We start from the raw sequence: 11,501 nt of genomic DNA, 5'->3' as shown, positions 1-11,501 counted from the left end.
CCGACATTTCCGATGTCCCTACGGGTGAGTAGACAGCGCGTACCCACCCGTAGGGATCGGAATTTCTGCCTCAATGTGTTCCCAGATATACCATTAGTAAACACTGAAATGTAGAGCTGCTCAAAGACATCTGGCTAGATTTATAAGTACTTAAATTGTTTAATTGTTAGTTAATGGCACTTGGCTGGAGAACAAAAAAACAATCTATTCCCCTTTTAATAAGGAAATCTGTGAATTTACTAGAATGAATAAATGAATGGATACCAGCATTAAAAGAGATTTTAAAGTCTAGAGAGTGCCCATCTGATCATGCCGTGTCATTATCACTCTCTTTTGCATTTGATTTGGCAAAGGCCCTAATGAATTCATTGCCTGTTATCTAGGTCTTTGAGCATTCATTTACATCATAAAATTCCAACAGACCAGAACACAGCCAACATTAACACACTGATTTTAATGAGGGGGCTTAGTTAAACATTTATTTATTAAAGGAGGGTAGTAAAGGATGGTTATAACAGTATGTCATTTGGTACTTAAAATGGGAATGGTTGACTTTATATGGAATTTTTAAGCTTAGCTCTATAAAATGTAAGTATGGAATCTAAAATTTAGCATGTTTAAGTGCAGTTTTTGTTTGTTGAACTTTTCACTCAATCTGTTGTTTCACTCTATCTGTTGTCAATGTTAACCTACACTTGGTCCATTACTGTACAATCCAGTGTTCCAGGATTTGGGGCGGATTGCAGGCCACAAATCACCATGGACAGTATTGCAAAAACACCGACCACAAACCCTGTTAGGAAGGAGCAGGACGGGTTGGCACGGAGCCTCGTGCCAGTAAACAGGGACGCACTCAAGTTAGAGTCCAGTTCTGCTTCGCTCCCCATCGGGGGGAAGGAGTCAAGAGGGAGAGATATCATCTGGGAGGAGGGAGGGAAAAATTTGAGACGATGTCTTGTACCAGCTTGGTGCCAGTCACCAGGTCAGACAGACAAAGAAAGTAAGGAGTAAAAGTATTTGAGAGAGGTACTTGCCCAAATACTCCAGTTAAAACAAGTTGGATATTTTGGTGTGAAGCCAATGCATGTTGTATTAGAGAAACTAGATATCACCGTCAGTTTCTGGTTACACAGAATGTAAAATATTGCCAGTCTGTGAAATGTTGGCAGTGTAAGTCTGAAATAAAACTCATCAACTTTTTAAAGCTGCTGTCTATTTTGTGCAATGCACGAAGCCTGAATATAGTGACTTCTAATTACTAATAATCCGATAACACAGCATCAGTTTCCACATGTACGCTGACGACACCCAGCTCTACCTCACTACCTCTTCTCTTGACCCCTCCACGGTTTCTAAATTGTCAGACTGCTTGTCCGACATACAGTTCTGGATGAGCAAAAACTTTCTCCAATTGAATATTGGGAAGACTGAAGCCATTGTTTTCGGTCCCTGCCACAAATTCCGTTCCCTAGCCACCGACTCCATCCCTCTCCCCAACATCTGTCTGAGGCTGAACCACACTGTTCGCAACCTTGGAGTCATATTTGACCCCGAAATGAGCTTCCGACCACATAGCCACAGCATAACAAAGACCACCTACCTCCACTTCCATAACATCGCCCGTCTCCGCCCCTGCCTCAGCTCATCCGCTGCTGAAACTATCATCCATGCCTTTGTTACCTCTAGGCTTGACTATTCCAATGCACTCCTGGCTGGCCTCCCACATTCCACACTACATCCAAAGCTCGACTGCCCGTGTCCTAACTCGCACCAAGTCCCGTGCACCTATCTCTCCCGTGCTCGCTGACCTACATTGGCTCCCGATTAAGCAACGCCTTGATTTCAAAATTCTCAGCCTTGTTTTCAAATCCCTCCATGGCCTCGCCCCTCCCTATCTCTGTAATCTCCTTCAACCCCACAAACCACCCCCGAGATATCTGCGCTCCTCTAATTCTGACCTCTTGAGCATCCCTGATTATAATCGCTCAACCATTGGTGGGCATGCCTTCTGTTGCCTAGGCCCTAAGCTCTGGAATTCCCTGCCTAAACCTGCCCGCCTCACTACCTCTCTTTCCTCCTTTAGACGTGTCTTAAAACCTACCTCTCTTTCCTCCTTTAGGCGTGCCTTAAAACCTACCTCTCTGACCAAGCTTTTGGTCACCAGCCCTAATTTATCCTTATGTGGATCGGTGTCAAATTTTTTGTCTTAAAGTACTCCTGTGCAGCGTCTTGATACGTTAAAGGCGCTATATAAATACAAGTTGTTGTTATTAAGAGAAGATGTCTCGGAAATCATACTTTGGAAAGTTTTAACCTTCCTCTCACGTTGTACTTTCCGATGGAAGGGGTAGTCACTTCATTGCACTAAGATAATAAGCAACTCTTTTACCTGTTCATTGAAGTGGAAGAAGAGGATAAGACAGAGTTTACCGCCCTCTCTCACTCCCATTGTTCCTCAATGGCAGTGTTTGCACATGGATGAGTTATAACAAGCTGGACTAGCTCCAGTCTGTAATGAAGTCTGTTGCTATAGGCTTGATTTTCCTTCATATTTATTTTGGTTCCTTTTTTGAAATTTTAGCCGAAGCTATTCTGTTATTTTTCCAGTTTTATCATGATTTGTTTCTCTGTTTTTTCCACCACGGTTTATCCCTTTGTGTTTCTTCTCTTGGAGATTGAAAGTGTACTGCGCTATAAATTATAAATGTATGAACAAACATCTACCAGCCTGGGCTCAGTGGGTATCACTCTCACCTGGGAGTCAGAAGGTCATAGAGTCAAGTCCCACTCCAGAGACTTGAGCACATAATCCAGTGCTAAGGGAGTGCTGCACTGTCGGAGGTGCCGTCTTTCGGATGAGACGTTAAACTCTCAGGTGGAAGTTAAAGATCCCACGGCACCATTCGAAGAAGAGCAGAGGAGTTCTCCCTGGTGTCCTGGCCAATACTTATCCCTCCACCAACATCACTTAAACAGATTATCAGGTCATTATCACATTACTGTTTGTGGGAGCGTGCTGTGCGCAAATTGGTTGCTGCGTTTCCTATATTACACAGTGACAATACTTCAAATGTACTTCATTGGCTGTAAAGCGCTTTGGGATACCCTGAGGTCATGATAGGTGCTATATCAATACAAGTTAATTATCTTCTTTCATCCTGAGCTTCAATGTCAAGTGATCTATCTGTATTTGCTGACACCAGCAGCTTAGCTTGATTGAATATGACAGTAAAAAACTATTTTAGAAATCGGAGCGTATCTATAATTATAATTGTGATGCCAATATCTTTTAATATTTCCTTTTATTAGGAACTCAGTGAGAGAAGTCTTTTAAACATTTGCCCCGACTCACACATTGAATAATTTCACTTTTACTCCCTTAGTTTATATTAGTGATGGCAAGGTTATTTGAGGTTGTATATATTAAGAAAAGAAAGTGTAGGCCAAAGGCAACTGCTAACACATCAAAGCTCGGTTCACATTTACCAAATTGCAGCGTAGAGGTTGCTTTAATTAATCATTTGCCAAAGATACTTTCATTAGCATTAAAAGAGAAAAAAATCTCAGGGGAACCTGGGATACAAGTTACTGATTGATTGTTGATTTCCTGGTCTTTGGTGGATTTATGTTATTGTTTTGACTAAGGGTTCGCAGATGTATCTCATTCCAGATCACGCATGCAGCGATATACAACACCTCTGGTCCAATGGCAAGGGTTATAGTCTGGCTGTGCCAAAGGTACAGCATTGAGCTACCAGTATAAAAAAAATTAATGCAGTTGGAAATACCCAGCAGATCTGCCTGCATCTTTGAAGTGAAAACGCAGGTTCATGGTTCAGGTGAAGATCCTTCAGCAGATTATTTCTGACTGACAGCCTCCAACTGAAACCGTTCCTTGTTTTTTTCAGATTTCCAACATTGGCAGGTTTTTTTTAATCAGTGGAAGAAAAGAACTTGCGTACACATGTCATTTCCTCAAAATTATCCCGTGTCCTGGCCAATAGTTATCCCTCAATCAACAGCCCTAAAAAGATAGATTACCTGGTCATTATCACATTGTTGTTTGTGGGACCTTGCTGCGCACAGATTGGCTGCCATGTTCCCTACATTGCAACAGTGACTACATTTCAAAAAGTGCTTCATTGGCTGTAAAGTGTTTTGGGAAGTCCTGAGGTTGTGAAAGGCGCTATATAAAATCACAGAAACCCCACAGTGCAGATAGAGGCCATTTCGGCCCATCGAGCCTGCACCGACACATATCCCACCCGATCCCCGTAACCCCTACACCAACACATATCCCACCCTATCCCCGTAACCCCACATATTTAATCCCCCTAACACTAAGGGTCAATTTATCATAGCCAATCAACCTAACCCGCACATCTTTGGACTGTGGGAGGAAACCGGAGCACCCGGAGGAAACCCACGCAAACACGGGGAGAATGTGCAAACTCCACACAGACAGTCGCCCGAGGCCGGATTCGAACCCGGGTCCCTGGTGCTGTGAGGCAACAGTGCTAACCAATGCAAGGTCTTTCTTCACAGTTAAGAAGTGCAGTCACAGTTGTTATAAAGGGAAATGCAGCAGCCAATTTGCGCAAAGTGAGATCGCACAAACAGCAATGAGATAAATGATCAGATAATCTTTTTTTTTTTAGTGATGGTAGTTGAGGGATAAATATTGGCCAGGACACCAGGAAGAACTTCTCTGCTCTTCTTTGAAGAATGCCATGGGATCTTTTACATCCACCTCAGAGGGAAGACTTGATTTAACTTCTCAGCCGAAAGATGGCACCTCTGACAGTGCAGCACTCCCTCAGTACTGCACTGGAGTGTCAGCCTAGAGTAAGAGCAAACCTTTCAACTTGGGCCGGGTGTAATTCGGGCAGGATCGGTTGCCCGCTATACACCCCGCCCAATTCACCTTTTAATAGACTTCAAAAGGAGAGGAAAATCAGGTGGGGTAAATAACAGGCGGCTGATCTTGTTGCCGCCTATTTTAAAAAATGCTTTAAAATTCATTCTTGGGATGTGGGCGTCGCTGGCAAGGCCAGCATTTCTTGCCCACCCCTAGTTGCCCTTGAGAAGGTGGTGGTGAGCCACCTTCTTCAACTGCTGCAGTCCGTGTTTATGCCCCCACTGAGGGTCCATTCTTGGTGCCCAAACTCTGCAGTGATGCTCGGACCCACAACCTTCTGACCCAGAGGCAAGAATGCCTTGCTGCCGACTGAGCCAATCATTGAAGGTTTTAGTGCTACAGGAAACTCTTTGGTATCCAGCACCGACGGGACCGGCGTGTTGCCGGTTGATTAAAAATTCTGGATGACGGAGAGGGTTATCTACCGAGGCTATTTTTAATAAACAAAAATTTAAAAAATCAAGAAATGTGCAGTATACAGTAATTGGGTACTCACCTACCGAATGTTGTGTTAAATGGATGGTGGAAGATGCTTGATTAAGTACAGTACTGCCAGTTGAGGGTAATCCATAACTCTTTAATTACTTAACAGTAAAACAAAACTTATACAATAAATGACTGTATACAGTACTGTAGTTGACTGTACACTTATTCCAAGAGACTACCGGCAGCGCGGGAGACACACAGAAAAATGGCGGATCGGAAGAGACTACCGGCAGCGCGGGAGAGTCAGACTCCTGTTATTGAGGTGTTCGGACTTCTGACAGCGCCAAGAAGCCGAGTAGTGGCAGTTTGGAGAGACTAACTCAGCCACCGCGGGAGACTCGGACTTGGCAACATTTCTGGTTATTGAGGTGATGTTTTCGGAGTGAGAATTTTGCCGGTTAATAGAGAATTCCGGATTGAGGTGCCGTTTAAACGAGAGTTTCCTGCAGTTGGTAATAGGGTTGCCAACTCTGGTTGGATGTATTCCTGGCGGTTTCATCACATGACTTCCCGCGCCCCCCCAGCACCACGCTCCCGCCACTGGTCGCCCAGAATGTCCATCCTCGCGACCAGCCGCCTCCTCCAGCCAATTGGAAAGCAAACAGCCTCATCCCTTTCTCATCTCCTACATCTTTATGGACACTTTCATTTATGAGACAAAGAAAATTAAAGAGAAAAAGCTTTTTCTTAACTCGATGATTTTGCTCCCAGGGTTGCCCTGGAGATTAATCTTCAATTCCTGGAGGGTTGGCAATGCTAGTTGGCAAAGGTGTGAGTGAGCCCACCTCTAGGAGGAGCTGCTTAACTCTGACCATAGTTAAACTGCAAGGCCCACTCAGTATTCAATTTCTACCAACAGAAAAGAAAAAGGAAAAAAAAAGACTTGCATTTATATTGCGCCTTTCACAACCTCAGGACGTCCCAAAGCACTTTGCAGCCAACTAAGTAATTTTGAAGTGTAGTCACTGTTGTAAAGTAGGAAACGTGGCAGCCAATTGGTGCACAGCGAGCTCACAAAAACAGCAATGTGATCAAGACCAGATAATCTGCTTTTTTTGTGTGATGTTGATTGAGGGATAACTATTGAGCAGGACACCAGGAATAACCCTCCTGCTTTTCTTTGAAATAGAGCCATAGGATCTTTTACATCCACCAGAGAGGGCAGACGGGGCCTCGGTTTAATGTCTCATCCAAAAGATGGCTAACTGATGCTGTTGTGTGTTTCTTGATCAGATATATGCAGACGTTTGCCAGTCTTGCTCCTAAGCACACACACAACAACAAAGGAGGGGGGGGCGTGCGTTGTGGAGGCAGTTGCTTGCTGCTCTGTCGGGGCTGCATCAATAGTTGCAGTGTAACAATATTCAGAATCCCCTCTCACAGCTTTTGGCTGCTCCGAAATGGAGCAACTGACGAATAGTTGGCCTCTGCTGACCTCTTGTGGTGCTCTGAGGCAATGGCAAGAGTAGAAACTGGAACGGGATGAGTAATGATGGAGAAAAGCAATTATTGGAATTGAAGAATGGGGAATGTGCTGATGAAACCAATTTTCCCTTATTACAGTGATTCAAGTAATGGTAAGTGCGAGGTCACCTCCCAGGGGAGATGCTCTGTTTGGACTATAGTTAAACTATAAGGTCCATTTTAAAATAAACACTGAATAAAACAAGTGCACCTTCCCTACTGCTAAACTTTGAGCACCAAGCTAACTTTCACAGTGCACTGCAACTCCCACAGTCCCTTAATGTGTTACATCATAGAGATATGTTGCACGAAGGCCAGAGGGCACCCGCTTATAAAAATGGTCAATTCCTATTAATTCACATAGAATTACATTGCACTTACGGCACAGAAACAGGCCATTCAGCCCAACAGGTCTAGGCTGGGGTTTATGCTCCACACAAGACCTCCAACCCCATTCTTTTCTCCCTCATGTACTTATCTAACTGCCCCTTAAATGCATCAATGCTATTCACCTCAACGTCTCCACGTGGTATCGCATTCCACATTCTCACCACTCTCTGAAATCCATTTTCAATGGATATTTACAGGAAAATCTCATCCAACTATAAGTAAAGCAGAAAACGTGTAAGCAGCAAAGCTGCCAATACCTAAAAGCTTTCCATCTATCAGTTTACTCATAAGCATTACTCTTGAGACTAATGGGAAAGCAATGGGTAATTTCAAACTACAGGCTTCTGCCAACTTTCCTCACATAGCACAAAGAGAAATGGTAGCAGATAGGTATCATAGAATCATACAGCACAGGAGGAGGCCACTCGGCCCATCGTGCCTGTACCGGCTCTTTGAAAGAGCTCTCCAATTAGTCCCACTCCTCTGCTCTTCCCCTATAGTCCTGCAAATGTCTTCTTTTCAAGTACTTATCCAATTCCCTTTTGAAATTACTATTGAATCTGCTCCCACCACCCTTTCAGGTAGTGCATTCCAGACCATAACAACTCGCTGCGTTAAAAAATTCTCCTCATTTACCAATTATCTTAAACCTGTGTCCTATGATTACTGCCAGTTTCTCCCTATTTACTCTATAAAAAAAACTCGTAATTTTGAACATTAAATATCAACAATAATATTGTTGATAAACTCCGCCCTCCCCCCCACCAGTTTTTAACCCTTCACTCCACAGAACTCTCACACACGCAAGCTACTGTCTTGCGCGACAGTGACGCGCATCAGAACGACTGGACTAGGGAGTGGGCGGGTGGAAACCACGGCCAAATCCACACACATGCACTTTCCAGCTGGTAACCACGGTCACTGATGTTTTTGTTTGGTTGCCTTCCCCGCCAGCGCACTGGGGCCACAGCCGATTGTAAAATGCAACCAGAGATCATCTAACTCGGGTCAGACCAGGGAGCCCAGGGCCTTCCGGCCTGCGCGGTTCAGCGCCACCTCTGGCAGCGCCTCTGCCCATTCGCCCACCGGGGGGCGCTATCACCAACAAACACTGGAGCAGGTCTAGGGCAGGTACAGGTACTGAATTGGGGGCCAACTGGGGGTTAAAGCTTGAATAAGCATTCCAAAAATTAGCTGCAAGAGATTTCACATCTATCAGCTGCAGCCAGGATGCTAATGAAATACAATGAATCAAAAGATGCCAAGGGACAAATACAATAATTCTGCACAAATAACTATTTAATGGCATAAACAATTAAACCAGTTCTTTGCATCAGACCTTTCCTACCTTTGCTAATAAACATTTATATTAAAATTTTGAGCAGCAACATTTATTTTTTCTTTTATTCCGCTTAAATTTTCAAAATATCCCTCAGGTCATCTCAAACAAGCTGGAGATTTTAAACTATTTTACCTGCATCTATCTTGCAGTTGGATGTTACTGGTAGTTTTGCCTTATATAGGCATTGATATAAATGATTGCATGCTGTCTTGTTACCTCTGGGATCCATGTTCAAATCGAAAATGTTGGAATGGAAGCTTCTTCTGACTGTGGGAAGGGCCCTGAATGATTCTGAGCAGTCTCAGCCCACATCACTAAACTGCCGGAAGGACGAATGCAATGTTTTCCAGCTCTATACTTCATTGGAATACACTCCAGGGGGCTGGTAAATTTTGGCATAAGGTTAGTGGGAAGGTTTGAAACAAAATCACAAACATATTAAGCATTGGCTGCGATTTTGCGGTAAAGATAACAGTGAGGCTATCAGCGCTCACCGTTATTAAAGAGTAAATCGGGCAGCAACTTCCAGCGACCGAACATGCACAGTTAAATGGGAAAATCAGAAAGTCATTGTCCAAGTTGCCCTGCTCCTCCAGAGGATGCGCTATACTGGTATCTTGCCAAGAGACTAGGCATTGAAATACATGGAATGACATGAAGTTGCGGTACTTACCCACTAGATACCCATTAAACACGCCAGAAAAAGTTAGGGCTTATCCAGTCCAGTGTAAGTAAATTTTAAATGGCGTGATAAGTCTTAATTACTGCCAAACAACCTCTCTGCCATTGAAAATCAACTTTTACAAGTGTGGAGTCCCATTCCTTCAGATTTTAATTGTTGGAGATTTTTAAAACATTTAAAAATTGATTTTTTTTCTTTCTATCTCTCTATCTCAATCACATCTTTCTTTCCTTCTCTTTATTTTGCTTTCTGTACATGATTTGGCATTGAATTTAATATTCTAACTGACAGTTCCTGGTTTAGACTGCGCTGCTCAGTAAGGCTTCTTCAATCTGATTGGTTAAGGAGATACACAGTTGCTTGCCCGGTTCACACAGGCCCCAGATCCCCTGTAGAGGGCGCTATGCTGTTTGGGATTTTCAATCACTGGAAGTTCCAGTGCAAAAGTCCATAGAACGTCTGTGGGCAATTGTAAGTGTAATGAACGGCTGGCGCCGTTAGTTTGCCACTGACCACAAAACCCCAGTCAATACTTCCAGTAATTTAAATGAGAAGTGTATTTCATCAGTTGATTCACTATCCAATCAATGCATTGATATCCCCTTTATTTCACTGTCGCTAGGTCAAATTCCTGGAACTTCCTCCCTAACAGCACTGTGGGAGTACCTTCACCACCACCTTCTTAAGGGCAACTAGGGATGGGCAATAAATGGCAGCCTTACAAGTGTGGAGTCCCATTCCTTCAGATTTTAATTATTGTTGGAGATTTTTAAAACATTTAAAAATTGATTTTTTTTTCTTTCTATCTCTTATCTCTCTATCTCAATCACATCTTTCGTTCCTTCTCTTTATTTTGCTTTCTGTACATGATTTCAGCAATCTATTCCCATCCATAGCCTGAGTGATTTAAAAAAAAAACTTTTTTATATAAAAGCTCCAATTCAGTGCCTAGGTGTATTCATTATTTGACCCAATTGGGTGCTTGGGTATAACTATTCCTCTACATAATTGGGAGCATATGTGTAGCCATTATTTGCCCCAATGCCAATAACATACTTGGGTTAGCGCAAAATAGAGAATGCATTGTGTAGAATGGAGTGTATGAAATCTAAACCACATAAATCTGCTCATCAGTCACCGCACTGGAAATGATCAGTTTTTCAGTAGCCACTGGTGTAATATTTTTTTTTTTTTAATTTTTTTTTTTTTTTTTTAATTCCTCCTTCAGCAATCTATTCCCATCCTGATGGGGTTAACTCCTGATACAGGCTGCAGGTCCTTCTAGCACCTCCTCAAAGCAACCATTATTCAGTTATGAGCCTTGGCAGCGAGTGTCTGTAGGCTATGTAACTCTTGTATTACAGTTGAATCTGATCAAACCCTCACCAGATATCTACACACACACCCGCAACAAGAGCCTGGACAACTTTCTTGCTCCCCAACCCAATTGTAGCACGTCTTCCTTCCTAGGCAGTACAGATCAGGATCCATATCAGAGCTTCTTAAGTAGATGCTTTACCATCTTCATGCCCATTTAACATTCTGGCTACAGATTGATGTACATTGGGAGACTACAAGATGCATTGCTGCAAGTTTTTGTTTCACATCATGTTGAACTCGTCACGTAGGATAACAAACCCTTCCGCATCTCCCTGCCATTGAACTCTAGCCAGTCGAGGGAGTTTAATGGACAGGAGTGGAAGGTAATGCCTAATTGGCACAAGAAATAAAGACTGTGCATATACAATGGTCCCATTTTACATAGACCACTGGACAGATGGGGTGCAGAAAATCTAACCCTACCACAGAGCAATCAAGTCCCTTAAAATGGATGACAACTTTAATATTTCAGAGAGGAATTCACCAAACATCAACTAAAACAAAAAAGGGTCAAAATGGGTGAAATCAAAACAAAAATGCCATACAGGGTCCACTGGTCATGGGAGGTATCCAGTGAGCAGGATGTGTTGATAGTCAAGGGTCAGCCAGGAATGAACCACAGGCAAGCAGTCAGAGCCAATGTGCCTCAAGTCTTCAGATCGCGGATGTAATGGATTTAGAATGACTGGGTTTCCATGAGAAGTAGAACATGCGTAAGATTAGGGTGCGATTGCCGGTCTTTCACGAAGCACCCTGCGAGTTTGAGACTTTTAATTTAACCAGTAAAGCCTTTCTAGGGTGTTAATTACAAATCAAAATCAGTTACTTTAAACCTCTTA

This window comes from Somniosus microcephalus, chromosome 5 (genome assembly GCF_052327205.1).
Source record: "Somniosus microcephalus isolate GS21.2 chromosome 5, FLI_Smic_1.0, whole genome shotgun sequence".
In the NCBI taxonomy this organism is placed as follows: domain Eukaryota; kingdom Metazoa; phylum Chordata; class Chondrichthyes; order Squaliformes; family Somniosidae; genus Somniosus; species Somniosus microcephalus.
This window is presented reverse-complemented; position numbering follows the sequence as displayed.